Source organism: Lissotriton helveticus, chromosome 11, assembly GCF_964261635.1.
Source record: "Lissotriton helveticus chromosome 11, aLisHel1.1, whole genome shotgun sequence".
Taxonomy (NCBI): domain Eukaryota; kingdom Metazoa; phylum Chordata; class Amphibia; order Caudata; family Salamandridae; genus Lissotriton; species Lissotriton helveticus.
The window spans coordinates 1,208,202,294-1,208,215,290 of record NC_136072.1 but is presented as its reverse complement, the minus strand read 5'-3'; the positions used below and the strand labels follow the sequence as shown (position 1 = coordinate 1,208,215,290).

General features: G+C 36.9%; 1 long non-coding RNA gene across 1 annotated transcript; it reads right to left on the bottom strand.

Moving 5' to 3' along the window:
* Positions 1-352: 352 nt before the first annotated feature.
* LOC144791885 (uncharacterized) lies at positions 353-839 on the bottom strand. Its single transcript, XR_013602490.1, has 3 exons — positions 822-839; positions 561-645; positions 353-399 (listed from the first exon to the last, which is right to left on the bottom strand). It is a non-coding gene; the product is annotated as an uncharacterized LOC144791885 (long non-coding RNA).
* Positions 840-12,997: the final 12,158 nt, after the last annotated feature.

Here is a 12,997-nt window from a genome sequence, read left to right as displayed (position 1 = left end):
CTTGGCATGCACTAATACATAGTCTGATTTTTCACTGAATTTAGATGCATAATGCCCTATTTTAAGATTTGTGCTTGAAAATTAAATGATTAGCAGGGATTCTTTTAAAACCAAAAAGACAATTTTTGCACATGAAACCCTAGCCCAGTGGCAGTCCCAAATTTAACAAAGCATATGCAACACTTTGCACATTACGAACAGAAATGTGTTGTCTTGGTTTTTTTACGTATTGGGCCCGATTCACAGAACCAACTTAAGACAAAATCCTAAACTTACTACCATTTTGGTAGCCACAGAAGTCACTTCACATACAATATACATATATAATGGCAACGTAAAAAAATGCAACTTACCTTTCTATTTCCTCGCTGCTCCCTCTTCTTTTCAGCTACGGTCTGTCTAAAGAAGCATTAGAACAATGACATCAGCATTAATAGTTATGCTAAATAACACACGTGTATTATCAAACACTATCCAGCAGATTCGCAACACACTAAAATGCTACATAAATAATAAAATCTACACAAAAAGATGAAACCACAAAAGAAAACGAAACTTACCTTTTGCTTCGCTCGCTGTGCCTTCTTTCTCGCGACCGGTTACGGAGGTGGAGTATCACAAAATTAGCATAAACATTGGAAATCCCTGTACAGTACACGTGCGCATTATGAAACATTACACAGCAGATTTGCAACATAGTAATATCTGCATTATTAATAAATAGTTGCCAAAACAACTATTTAAACACAAATACTTATTTTACGAAAAATATAAACACAAAGTAATGCAAAAATAGAATACAATATTACATTATTACTTACCTTGCTGTTCCGTCTTCTGACGTCCACGCAGTAAAGAAAAGATTTAAAAAATAGCATAAACATTAGCAGGTACCGTCAACTACACAAACGCATTAACAAAAAATACAGAGCACATTCGAAACAAACTAAAAAAACATTTTTAATAAATAGTTACATCAAATATTTTTTCAAACACTAATATTTACAATACAAACCTAGTTAACACAAAGAAATCTACATAATACATTTTTAACTTTTATATCCCTAAAGGCGCAGTCTTATCACATCCAATCCATGTTATAGGGCATCACAAACAGAGCATAACATTTTTTTGTATGTAAATCATACACGCGTAATCCCAAACACAAAAAAACAGATTCACAAAATATTAAAATACCAAAATATTTTGAAATATGTAAGACAAAGAATTCTTTTAACTATAGCATTTCCGCTTTTTTGGCTTTAAAAGCCAAGAAAGCGGAGATAAAATTATCTCCCTATTACCTAGCTGTCGCTAACACCAGTTAGCCACAGCTAGTAGGAGATAGCAACCATCTTGGGCCCCACTTTGCATGTCAGTGATATTTATCACTAATGACATGCAAAGTGGACGTGCCAAGATGTTAGCGACTGGAAACAGTCGCTAACATCGCTATCTCCTATTACCAACTTATGGAGATATTCGCGCTAAGCGCGAATATCTCCAAAAGCTAACACCTGCCCTGAGCATTTCTTAGCCATGTTATCCAATGGGAGGTGGATAACATGGCTAAGAGCATTAGCTCTGAAATGCATGAATATCACTGACTTTTCAGCGATATTCATGCATTGCGGCCGATTTTTATCGCATTTGCGATAAACCTTGGTAATACCAAGGTTTATTTGTGATACAAATCGCCGCTGCTCAGCGGTAAATTTTTGTCTCTAACCAAGCAATAGCGATATTTATCGCTATTGCTTGGTAATATGCCCCATGGAGTCACTGTTAATCCAGATTGGGAATATATACCACAAGAAATAAACTATTGCAGTGAAACATCTGAAGATCATAATTCGACAAGCTCTTCAGACAACATACAAGCAGGAAATGTAGGTACTTTATTAATAAATGAAACGATCACAACCGTTAGTCCCAATGTATTATGTTTAGCACCTGCTGAACATAACACACCTAGAGGTTTATATGAAGACTAAGATTCAGAATTTTTAGCTTTTCCAACCATATTTGTTGGCCCTCGAAGACCTAATAATAATGATAGACATGTAACTGTACATTATAGCCGCATGCGTGCGGGCGGAATTCCGCCCGTACGCTGAGTTTTTTAAAAACGCATGTTACGTGGCGAGCTGGGCTCGTCATGAACGTGCGAGGAGGCTACCTCATGACGAGCCCAGCTCGTCATCAGCGTCGAAGGGGATAGTACAATATGTCAAGGGGAATTAAGGAGCTATGATAGAAGAGTGTCCAAATCTATTACAAACATTTTCTTTAAACTAAAAAATTTGCACTTAAAACAAATACAAGGGAAAGTAAATATTTCTTTAATGACATTTTTCAACAATGGTGAATGTATTACTGCCAAAGAAAAAACATAACTTAGAAAGCATCTTTAAATATAATGAAGGGTACAAAATATTAAAAACTATTTGCAGTTCACCACCATATTGAGAGCACTGCAAAAAAGATCTCTTTGCAATGATAAGGCAACTTGGAATACGAACATTTTTCCTCACTATATCTGCCGCAGAAACTAAATGGCAACACTTAATTAATATATTATTACGAGTGCAAAATCTACATGATTGCACTGAAGAACAATTTAAAGAAATGTCCTGGGAAACAAAATGTAAATTAATACTTGAAGATCCAATCACCTGTGCAAGGCATTTTGACTTTCAAGTAAGAAAATGATTTAATTGCGTGATAATGGACGAAACAAACCCTATTGGAAAATCACAAGACTTGTTTTACAGGGTTGAATTCCGACAAAGAGTTTCACCTCATATACACGCATTATTATGGATTGAAAATGCACCATTATATGGAATAGCAAAGTTACCACAAGTCATTACATTTATAGACAAATGTATAACTTGCAGTAAATTGCAAGAACCAGAATTAGAGAAATTACTACCTCTACGAAAGCATGCACACACCAACAATTCAGAAGATAGAGGGATGGAGGGATGGAAGAGATAGGAGGGATGGAAGAGAGCGATAGAGGGATGGATCTTCATAGTACCGTAAATAAATTGTTACAATAATATACAACCACATTCAAGAGGTAACATTAAATATCGAAGCATACCTTTCTGGTCCCATGCCATCCTCTCTTCCTAGCGGTAAGGAAACAGGTAAACATATATAAAACAAAAAGATAAACTACATCAATATCGAAGCATACCTTTCTGGTTGCATGCTGTCCTCTGTTGTCACCGCCTTATGAAAGACTTGACACATACATTAGAATGTGATGAAATACATAAAATAGAAGCAACATTAAATATTAAAGCGTACCTTTCTGGTCGCATGCTGTCCAGTCTTCTCAACTCTGTACAAAGAGGTGCACATATACAATACAGAGATATAAAATAGTCAATACATTACAGTAAACTCAAAGTACAGCCAACGTTCAAAACCAAATATTTCCTTCCTCTTCTCTTGGTGCTATGTCTTTATTACTCCTGTTTGTGATATAGGCATCGCAAAAACACTATCAATATTGTTAGTTGCAATGGGATTCTATTTTCGTAATACATAAAAAGAAACGTACCTTTCACTTCACTCGCTGCTACATCTTCTCCGGTCAGGTCTTTGGGGTGGGGTATTAATTCATAACATAAAATAACATTATGGTGACGTAAATTATACACACGTAATACCACACACAACAAAACAAATTCGCAAAATATCAAAGTATAAATTTTTTTTGCAAAAAAAGTCTTTTAGCTATAAAATTTACAGAAGATAGAGGGATGGAGAGATGGAAGAGATAGGATGGAAGGTAACACTCTGTTCCAGCCCTGGTGGGAGAGATGGAAGGGAGGGAGTGAGGGATAGAGGGATGGGTATAGGGTTATACCTAACCCTTTAGCTATATACCTAACCATGAAGCTATATACCTAAGCCTAAAGCTATGTACCTATGCCTGAAGCTATGTACCTAACCCTGAAGCTATGTACCTAACACATGGAAGGGAAAGGAGGGAAGGTAACACACTGTTCCAGCCCTGGTGGGAAGGATGGAGGGAGGGATGGAAGGGAGGGATAAAGGGATGGAAGAGAGGGATGGGAGGGATGGAAGGGAGGGATAGAGGGATGGATCTTCATAGTAACGTACATAAATTGTTACAATAATATATAACCACGATCACATAAAAGTACACTAACTATTACACACTAGCTATTTACCTTTCTATTAGCTTGCTGCTCCATTTCTTTCACTCCGTTCAGCAAAGTAAGGCATCAGAAAAATAAATAATCTTTCACAGGTCCCTAAATTGCAAGCAGTTAGTACCAAACAGTACAAAAGAGATGCCAAGCCTTGTAAAATGCACAACAATTAAAAACTAATAGCACATAATAGTTTTTTTCATACAAATATATATAATACACTGAAATGAACACATCAAGTAGAGGTAACATTAAATATCGAAGCATACCTTTCTGCTCGCATGCCATCCTTTCTTCCTAGCGGTAAAGAAACAGGTAAACATATATAAAACAAAAAGATAAACTACATCAATTACAGAAACCATTCAATATCAAAGCATACCTTTCTGGTTGCATGCTGTCCTCTGTTGTCACAGCCTTATGAAAGACTGGACACATACAATAGAATATGATGAAATACATAAAATAGAAGCAACATTAAATATTAAAGCGTACCTTTCTGGTCGCATGCTGTCCTGTCTTCTCAACTCTGTACAAAGAGGTGCACATATACAATACATAGATATAAAATAGTCAATACATTACAGTAAACTCAAAGTACAGCCAACGTTCAAAACCAAATCTTTCCTTCCTCTTCTCTTGTTGCTATGTCTTTATTACTCCTGTTTGTGATATAGGCATCGCAAAAACAATATCAATATTGTTAGTTGCAATGGGATTCTATTTTCGCAATACATAAAAAGAAACGTACCTTTCACTTCACTCGCTGCTACATCTTCTCCTGTCAGGTCTTTGGGGTGGGTTATCGCTATATAGGATGGAGCATAACAATAACAAACTTTAGGTAAAACCATAACTCACACATTTACATTAAGAATATTCACTACACGCTGCGTAAGACACTGTGTACTTGTCTGTACTGTGCTAAAATTTTATTTATTTATTTTTTGTTTTATTTATTTTAAGGTTTTTGTAGAGCGCGCAGTAACCCAAGAGCATCCCGGCGCTAGAACCTGGTAGTCAAGAGGGAGTAGCAGCGGGAGGGACGGGAGGATCAGGGAATTAGAAGAGTTTTCAGTGCTTTTCTAAAGTGGAGGAGATTTGGTTCGGTTCTCAGTTTCCGGGGAAGACTGTTCCAGTGTTTAGCTGTGTTTACTGAGAAACGGCAGCCTCCAGATCGGGCTCTTTTCACTTTATGGACGGTGATGAGGTTCTCGTGATCAGACCGGAGTGACCTGGTGGCTTTGTAGGGAGTGATGACGTTTTTGAGAATGGGTGGACCTTTGTTGTGAATGAGTTTATGTGCCAGGCAGAAGGCCTTGAAGACCACCCTTTCTCTGACTGGAAGCCAGTGAAGCTGCTTTAAGGCTGGATTAGCTGATGATCTGGTTGGGGTGTTAGTGAGGATTCAGGCAGCTACAGAATAAGGCCCTGGATCAGCAGTTTTCGGGAAGTGAAGGGGAGCTGGGGAAGCACCTTTCTGCATGCCCTGAGAAGTCCAAAGCATATGGCTGTTTTTTTAGCTTGGGCTCTAAAGGTCAGATCTTTCTCAAGCCAAATCATTGCAAAAAGCTTCCTGTACATGACCAGATATAAGAAATTAAGTGTTTCTATCTTTATATGCTAAAGTGCATATAGTACTTTCACAATGGTGAAACTGAAAAAGTAGCAAGCAGTGGGAGATGTGATGATTTTGGGATCCTCCCTAACCTAGGGAGAGTACCAAACAGATGCCTTGAAAATAAAAAAGCACATCTTATTGAACAATTTAGTTGTGGTCCCATCCTCTTAAGACAAACCCAAACAAAGTTATTGGCAAAAAAAATACCCAACCAAAGGCCCTGCAAAGCATTATGGGATGAAATTAGCAGTGGGAAGTGAATATTATATAGTATACAATATCAAAAGAATTCTACAAAGAACTGCAGTTCCACTGGTCGTCCCTAGATGTCCCTCACGAGTTAAATGCAAATGCTTGATGAAAGGGTTTCAAGGGTTTTGCATTTCACTCGTGAGGGACATCTAGGGACGACCAGTGGAACTGCAGCTTGATGTAAGAATAATTTCAATGCTTTGCATCTCACTTGTGAGGGACATCTAGGGACGACCAGTAGAACTGCAGCTCTTTGTAGAATTATTTTGATATTGGATACTATAATATTCACTGCCACTGCTAATCTTGTCCCATAATGCTTTGCAGGGCCTTTGGTTGGGATTGTTGTTTGCCAATAACTGTGCTTGGGAACGCCCACCCTGCGCCGCAACGCCCACAAGCGGCGCAGGGCTTTACAACGTGACGCATCTGCCTAGATGCGTCATGTTGTAAATCGTTTGTAGGGATGCGCCACGTTTACGCCGCCTTGCGTGACGCAACAGCGGCGTAAACGTGGCGCAAATGCCTCATAAATCTGCCCCTATATGTTTTCTCTAGCCATAACATTTACAATAGGAAAAACAGTTAACACAAAAAAATGTAACCACAATAGAAAACGAAACTTACCTTTTGCTTCGCTCACTGTGCCTTCTTTCTCGCGACAGGTTACGAAGGTGGAGTATCACAAAATTAGCATAAACATTGGAAATCCCTGTACAGTACACGTGCGCATTATGAAGCATTACACAGCAGATTTGCAACATAGTAATATATGCATTATTATTAAATAGTTGCCAAAACAACTATTTAAACACAAATACTTATTTTACGAAAAATATAAACACAAAGTAATGCAAAAATAGAATACAATATTGCATTATTACTTACCTTGCTGTTCCGTCTTCTGACATCCACGCAGTAAAGAAAAGATTTAAAAAATAGCATAAACATTAGCAGGTACCGTCAACTACACAAACGCATTAACAAAAAATACAGAGCACATTCGAAACAAAATAAAAAAACATTTTTAATAAATAGTTACATTAAATATTTTTTCAAACACTAATATTTACAATACAAGCCTAGTTAACACAAAGAAATCTACATAATAAATTTTTTACTTTTATATCCCGAAGGGCGCAATCTTATCACGTCCAATCCATGTTATAGGGCATCACAAACACAGCATAACATTTTTTTAATGTAAATCATACACGCGTAATCCCAAACACAAAAAAACAGATTCGCAACATATTAAAATACCAAAATATTTTGAAATATGTAATACAAATAATTCTTTTAACTATAGCATTTACAATAGAAAAACGGATAACATATAAAGTACTGTCAATATCACAAAGACAATTTACTTTCGCTTTGGCTGCTGCTACCCCGTGCGGTGCATGGTATGGAGCATAACAACATTAACAAACATTCAATAAAACTGTAAATCAACCATTAACATGAACAGTATTCACATAGGTAATACACAAGTACAGGCAACGTTAAAAAAAACTCTTACCTCTCTCTTTCCTCGCTTTTCAGCTCCGGTCTGTCAAGTGAAGCATCAGAACAATGACATCAGCATTAAAAGTTATGCTAAATAGCACGCGAAAATTATCAATCACTACCGAGCAGATTCGCAACACACTAAAATACTGCATAAATACTTAAATCTATATGTTTTCTTAAGCAATAACATTTACAATAGAATAAACAGTTAACACAGAAAGCTGTAACAAAAAAACCAAAAAAACGAACCTTTTACATCACTCGCTGCGCCTTGTACTATTTGCTACCAATTATGGCATAAGCAATCACTAAAAAATGCCAAAAGTTTTGCTGAAAATCCAAGATTTATCCAATGTAACATTAGTCTAAATAAAACAAACTATATATGTAGCACTTGCTATAGACATTAACAAAGATAAAATACCACCATGCTCATATATAAATGGAATGAAATTTGAACATATACCAATACAATTATAATTGCTTAATTTAGAAGAAAGATGACTTTCTCCACGAATTCCTTTTGCGCAAATTTTAACATCACCTCATGGCTCTCAAAAGTCATCAGGGGCTGTTGTTAATGTACCTGCAGATGGTATGACAACAGTCACAATCAATGATGAAATGACAATTTGAATCAAACTAAAAAGAAAGTTAGCTTTCAAATCATTTACCCATTTTGAAAATGTTAGACCAAACATAGTGAAAAGAGCAGCACTATGGCTAGCAACAAACAGTGACATGTTTAAAGAATATGGAGTCACTGTTAATCCAGATTGGGAATATATACCACAAGAAATAAACTATTGCAGTGAAACATCTGAAGATCATAATTCAACAAGCTCCTCAGACAACATACAAGCAGGAAATTTAGATACTTTATTAATAAATGAAACAGTCACAACCGATAATCCCAATGTATTATGTTTAGTACCTGCTGAACATAACACACCTAGAGGTTTATATGAAGACAAAGATTCACAATTTTTAGCTTTTCCAACCATATTTGTTGGCCCTCGAAGACCTAATAATAATGATAGACATGTACCTGTACATTATAGTACAATATGCCAAGGGGAATTAAGGAGCTATGATAGAAGAGTGTCCAAATCTATTACAAATATTTTCTTTAAACTAAAAAATTTGCACTTAAAACAAATACAAGGGAAAGTAAATATTTCTTTAATGACATTTTTCAACAATGGTGAATGTATTACTGCCAAAGAAAAAACATAACTTAGAAAGCATCTTTAAATATAATGAAGGTTACAAAATATTAAAAACTATTTGCAGTTCACCACCATATTGAGAGCACTGCAAAAAAGATCTCTTTGCAATGATAAGGCAACTTGGAATACGAACATTTTTCCTCACTGTATCTGCCGCAGAAACTAAATGGCAACACTTAATTAAAATATTATTACGAGTGCAAAATCTACATGATTGCACTGAAGAACAATTTAAAGAAATGTCCTGGGAAACCAAATGTAAATTGATACTTGAAGATCCAATTACCTGTGCAAGGCATTTTGACTTTCAAGTAAGAAAATGATTTAATTGCGTGATAATGGACAAAACAAACCCTATTGGAAAATTTCAAGACTTGTTTTACAGGGTTGAATTCCGACAAAGAGTTTCACCACATATACACGCATTATTATGGATTGAAAATGCACCATTATATGGAATAGCAAAGTTACCACAAGTCATTACATTTATATGTATAACAAATGTATAACTTGCAGTAAATCGCAAGAACCAGAATTAGAGAAATTACTACCTCTACGAAAGCATGCACACACCAACAATTGCAGAAGATAGAGGGATGGAGAGATGGAAGAGATAGCAGGGATGGAAGAGAGCGATAGAGGGATGGATCTTCATCGTACCGTAAATAAATAGTTACAATAATATACAACCACATTCAAGTGGAGGTAACATTAAATATCGAGCATACCTTTCTGCTCCCATGCCATCCTCTCTTCCTAGCGGTAAGGAAACAGGTAAACATATATAAAACAAAAAGATAAACTACATCAATATCAAAGCATACCTTTCTGGTTGCATGCTGTCCTCTGTTGTCACCGCCTTATAAAAGACTTGACACATACAATAGAATGTGATGAAATACATAAAATATAAGCAACGTTATATATTAAAGCGTACCTTTCTGGTCGCATGCTGTCCAGTCTTCTCAACTCTGTACAAAGAGGTGCACATATACAATACAGAGATATAAAATAGTCAATAGATTTAAGTAAACTCAAAGTACAGCCAACGTTCAAAACCAAATCTTTCCTTCCTCTTCTCTTGTTGCTATGTCTTTATTACTCCAGTTTGTGATATAGGCATCGCAAAAACACTATCAATATTGTTAGTTGCAAAGGGATTCTATTTTCACAATACATAAAAAGAAATGTACCTTTCACTTCATTCGCTGCTACATCTTCTCCGGTCAGGTCTTTGTGGTGGGTTATTAGTTCATAACATAAAATAACACTATGGTAATGTAAATTATACACACGTAATACCTTACACAACAAAACAAATTCGCAAAATATCAAAGTATAAAAATTGTTTTGCAAAAAAGTCTTTTAGCTATAAAATTTACAGAAGATAGAGGGATGGAGAGATGGAAGAGATAGGACGGAAGGTAACACTCTGTTCCAGCCCTGGTGGGAGAGATGGAAGGGAGGGAGTGAGGGATAGACGGATGGGTATAGGGTTATACCTAACCCTTTAGCTATATACCTAACCATGAAGCTATATACCTAAGCCTAAAGCTATATACATAAGCCTAAAGCTATATACCTAAGCCTAAAGCTATATACCTATGCCTGAAGCTATGTACCTAACCCTTAGGCTATGTACCTAACACCTGGAAGGGAAAGGAGGGAAGGTAACACTCTGTTCCAGCCCTGGTGGGAAGGATGGAGGGAGGGATGGAAGGGAGGGATAGAGGGATGGAAGAGAGGGATGGGAGGGATGGAAGGGAGGGATAGAGGGATGGATCTTCATAGTACCATACATAAATTGTTACAATAATATATAACCACGATCACATAAAAGTACACTAACTATTACACACTAGCTATTTACCTTTCTATGAGCTTGCTGCTCCATTTTTTTCACTCCGTTCAGCAAAGTAAGGCATCAGAAAAATAAATAATCTTTGACAGGTCCCTAAATTGCAAGCAGTTAGTACCAAACAGTACAAAAGAGATGCCAAGCCTTGTAAAATACACAACAATTAAAAACTAATAGCACATAATAGTTTTTTTCATACAAATATATATAATACACTGAAATGAACACATCAAGTAGAGGTAACATTAAATATCGAAGCATACCTTTCTGCTCGCATGCCATCCTTTCTTCCTAGCGGTAAAGAAACAGGTAAACATATATAAAACAAAAAGATAAACTACATCAATTACAGAAACCATTCAATATCAAAGCATACCTTTCTGGTTGCATGCTGTCCTCTGTTGTTACAGCCTTATGAAAGACTGGACACATACAATAGAATGTGATGACATACATAAAATAGAAGCAACATTAAATATTAAAGCGTATCTTTCTGGTCGCATGCTGTCCTGTCTTCTCAACTCTGTACAAAGAGGTGCACATATACAATACAGAGATATAAAATAGTCAATACATTACAGTAAACTCAAAGTACAGCCAAAGTTCAAAACCAAATCTTTCCTTCCTCTTCTCTTGTTGCTATGTCTTTATTACTCCTGTTTGTGATATAGGCATCGCAAAAACAATATCAATATTGTTAGTTGCAATGGGATATATTTTCGCAATACATAAAAAGAAACGTACCTTTCACTTTACTCGCTGCTACATCTTCTCCTGTCAGGTCTTTGGGGTGGGTTGGTATCGTAAATTATACACACGTAATACCTTACACAACATAACAAATTCACAAAATATCAAAATATAAAAAGATATTTGCAAAATTTCTTTTAGCTATAACCTTTAAAATAAGGCAATAGATAACACATACATTAGCATCAATATTAGAAAACATAACTAAACTACTTTGTTCACACATTCACATTAAGAATATTCACTAAGCCTGTAGCTAGTAAAACGCAAAATAAATGCAAAAAGCTTCCAGTACATGACCAAATATAAGAAAATAAGCGTTTCTATCTTTACATGCTTAAGTGCATATAGTACTTTTACAATGGTGAAACTGAAATAGTGGTAAGCAGTGGGAGATGTGATGATTTTGGGATCCTCCCTAACCTAGGGAGAGTACCAAACAGATGCCTTGAAAATAAAAAAGCACAACTTATTGAACAATTTAGTTGTGGTCCCATCCTCCTAGGACAAACCCAAACAAAGTTATTGGCAAAAACAAATACCCAACCAAAGGCCCTGCAAAGCATTATGGGATGAAATTAGCAGTGGGAAGTGAATATTATATAGTATACAATATCAAAAGAATTTTACAAAGAGCTGCAGTTCCACTGGTCAACCCTAGATGTCCCTCACAAGTTAAATGCAAATGCTTGATGAAAGGGTTTCAAGGGTTTTGCATTTCACTCGTGATGGACATCTAGGGACGACCAGTGGAACTGCAGCTTGATGTAAGAATAATTTCAATGCTTTGCATCTCACTTGTGAGGGACATCTAGGGACGACCAGTAGAACTGCAGCTCTCTGTAGAATTATTTTGATATTGGGTACTATAATATTCACTGCCACTGCTAATCTTGTCCCATAATGCTTTGCAGGGCCTTTGGTTGGGATTGTTTTTTGCCAATAACTGTGCTTGGGGTGGTCCTAAAATGATGGGATCACCAAAGAAGTTCAACAAAATGTGCTTTTTGTTTATGCTCTTTGTGTTCAAGGCATCTGCTTGGTGCTCCCCCTAGTTTAGGGGGGGGGCAAAATCATCAGCTCTCTCATTACCTAATGTTTCCATTGTAGAAGTTCCTTTTTGTGAATTGATTATATGCTGTTAAGCATGTAAAATTTATTTTTCAAAATATCTGAGAAAATTGTTCATTTATGTGCTACCAGCTCCGCCACCCATGGTGCGCGCGCCCGAGGCGCATTGCTGGAGTTGCGTTGTAAGTGCGACGCAGCTCCAGCAAGGCTCGGGGGTGCCCCATCTTAACAATGCTGCGCTACGCATTGGCCTGAAAGTGACTGAGTGAATTCTTATATATTTCACTCAGCCACTTTTGCGAGGCGCACCTGACCCGGAACGCCCACCCTGCGCCGCAATGCCCACAAGCGGCGCAGGGCTTTACAACGTAACGCATCTGCCTAGATGCGTCACGTTGTAAATCGTTCGTAGGGATGCGCCACGTTTACGCCACCTTGCGTGACGCAACAGCGGCGTAAACGTGGCGCAAATGCCTCATAAATCTGCCCCTATATGTTTTCTCTAGCCATA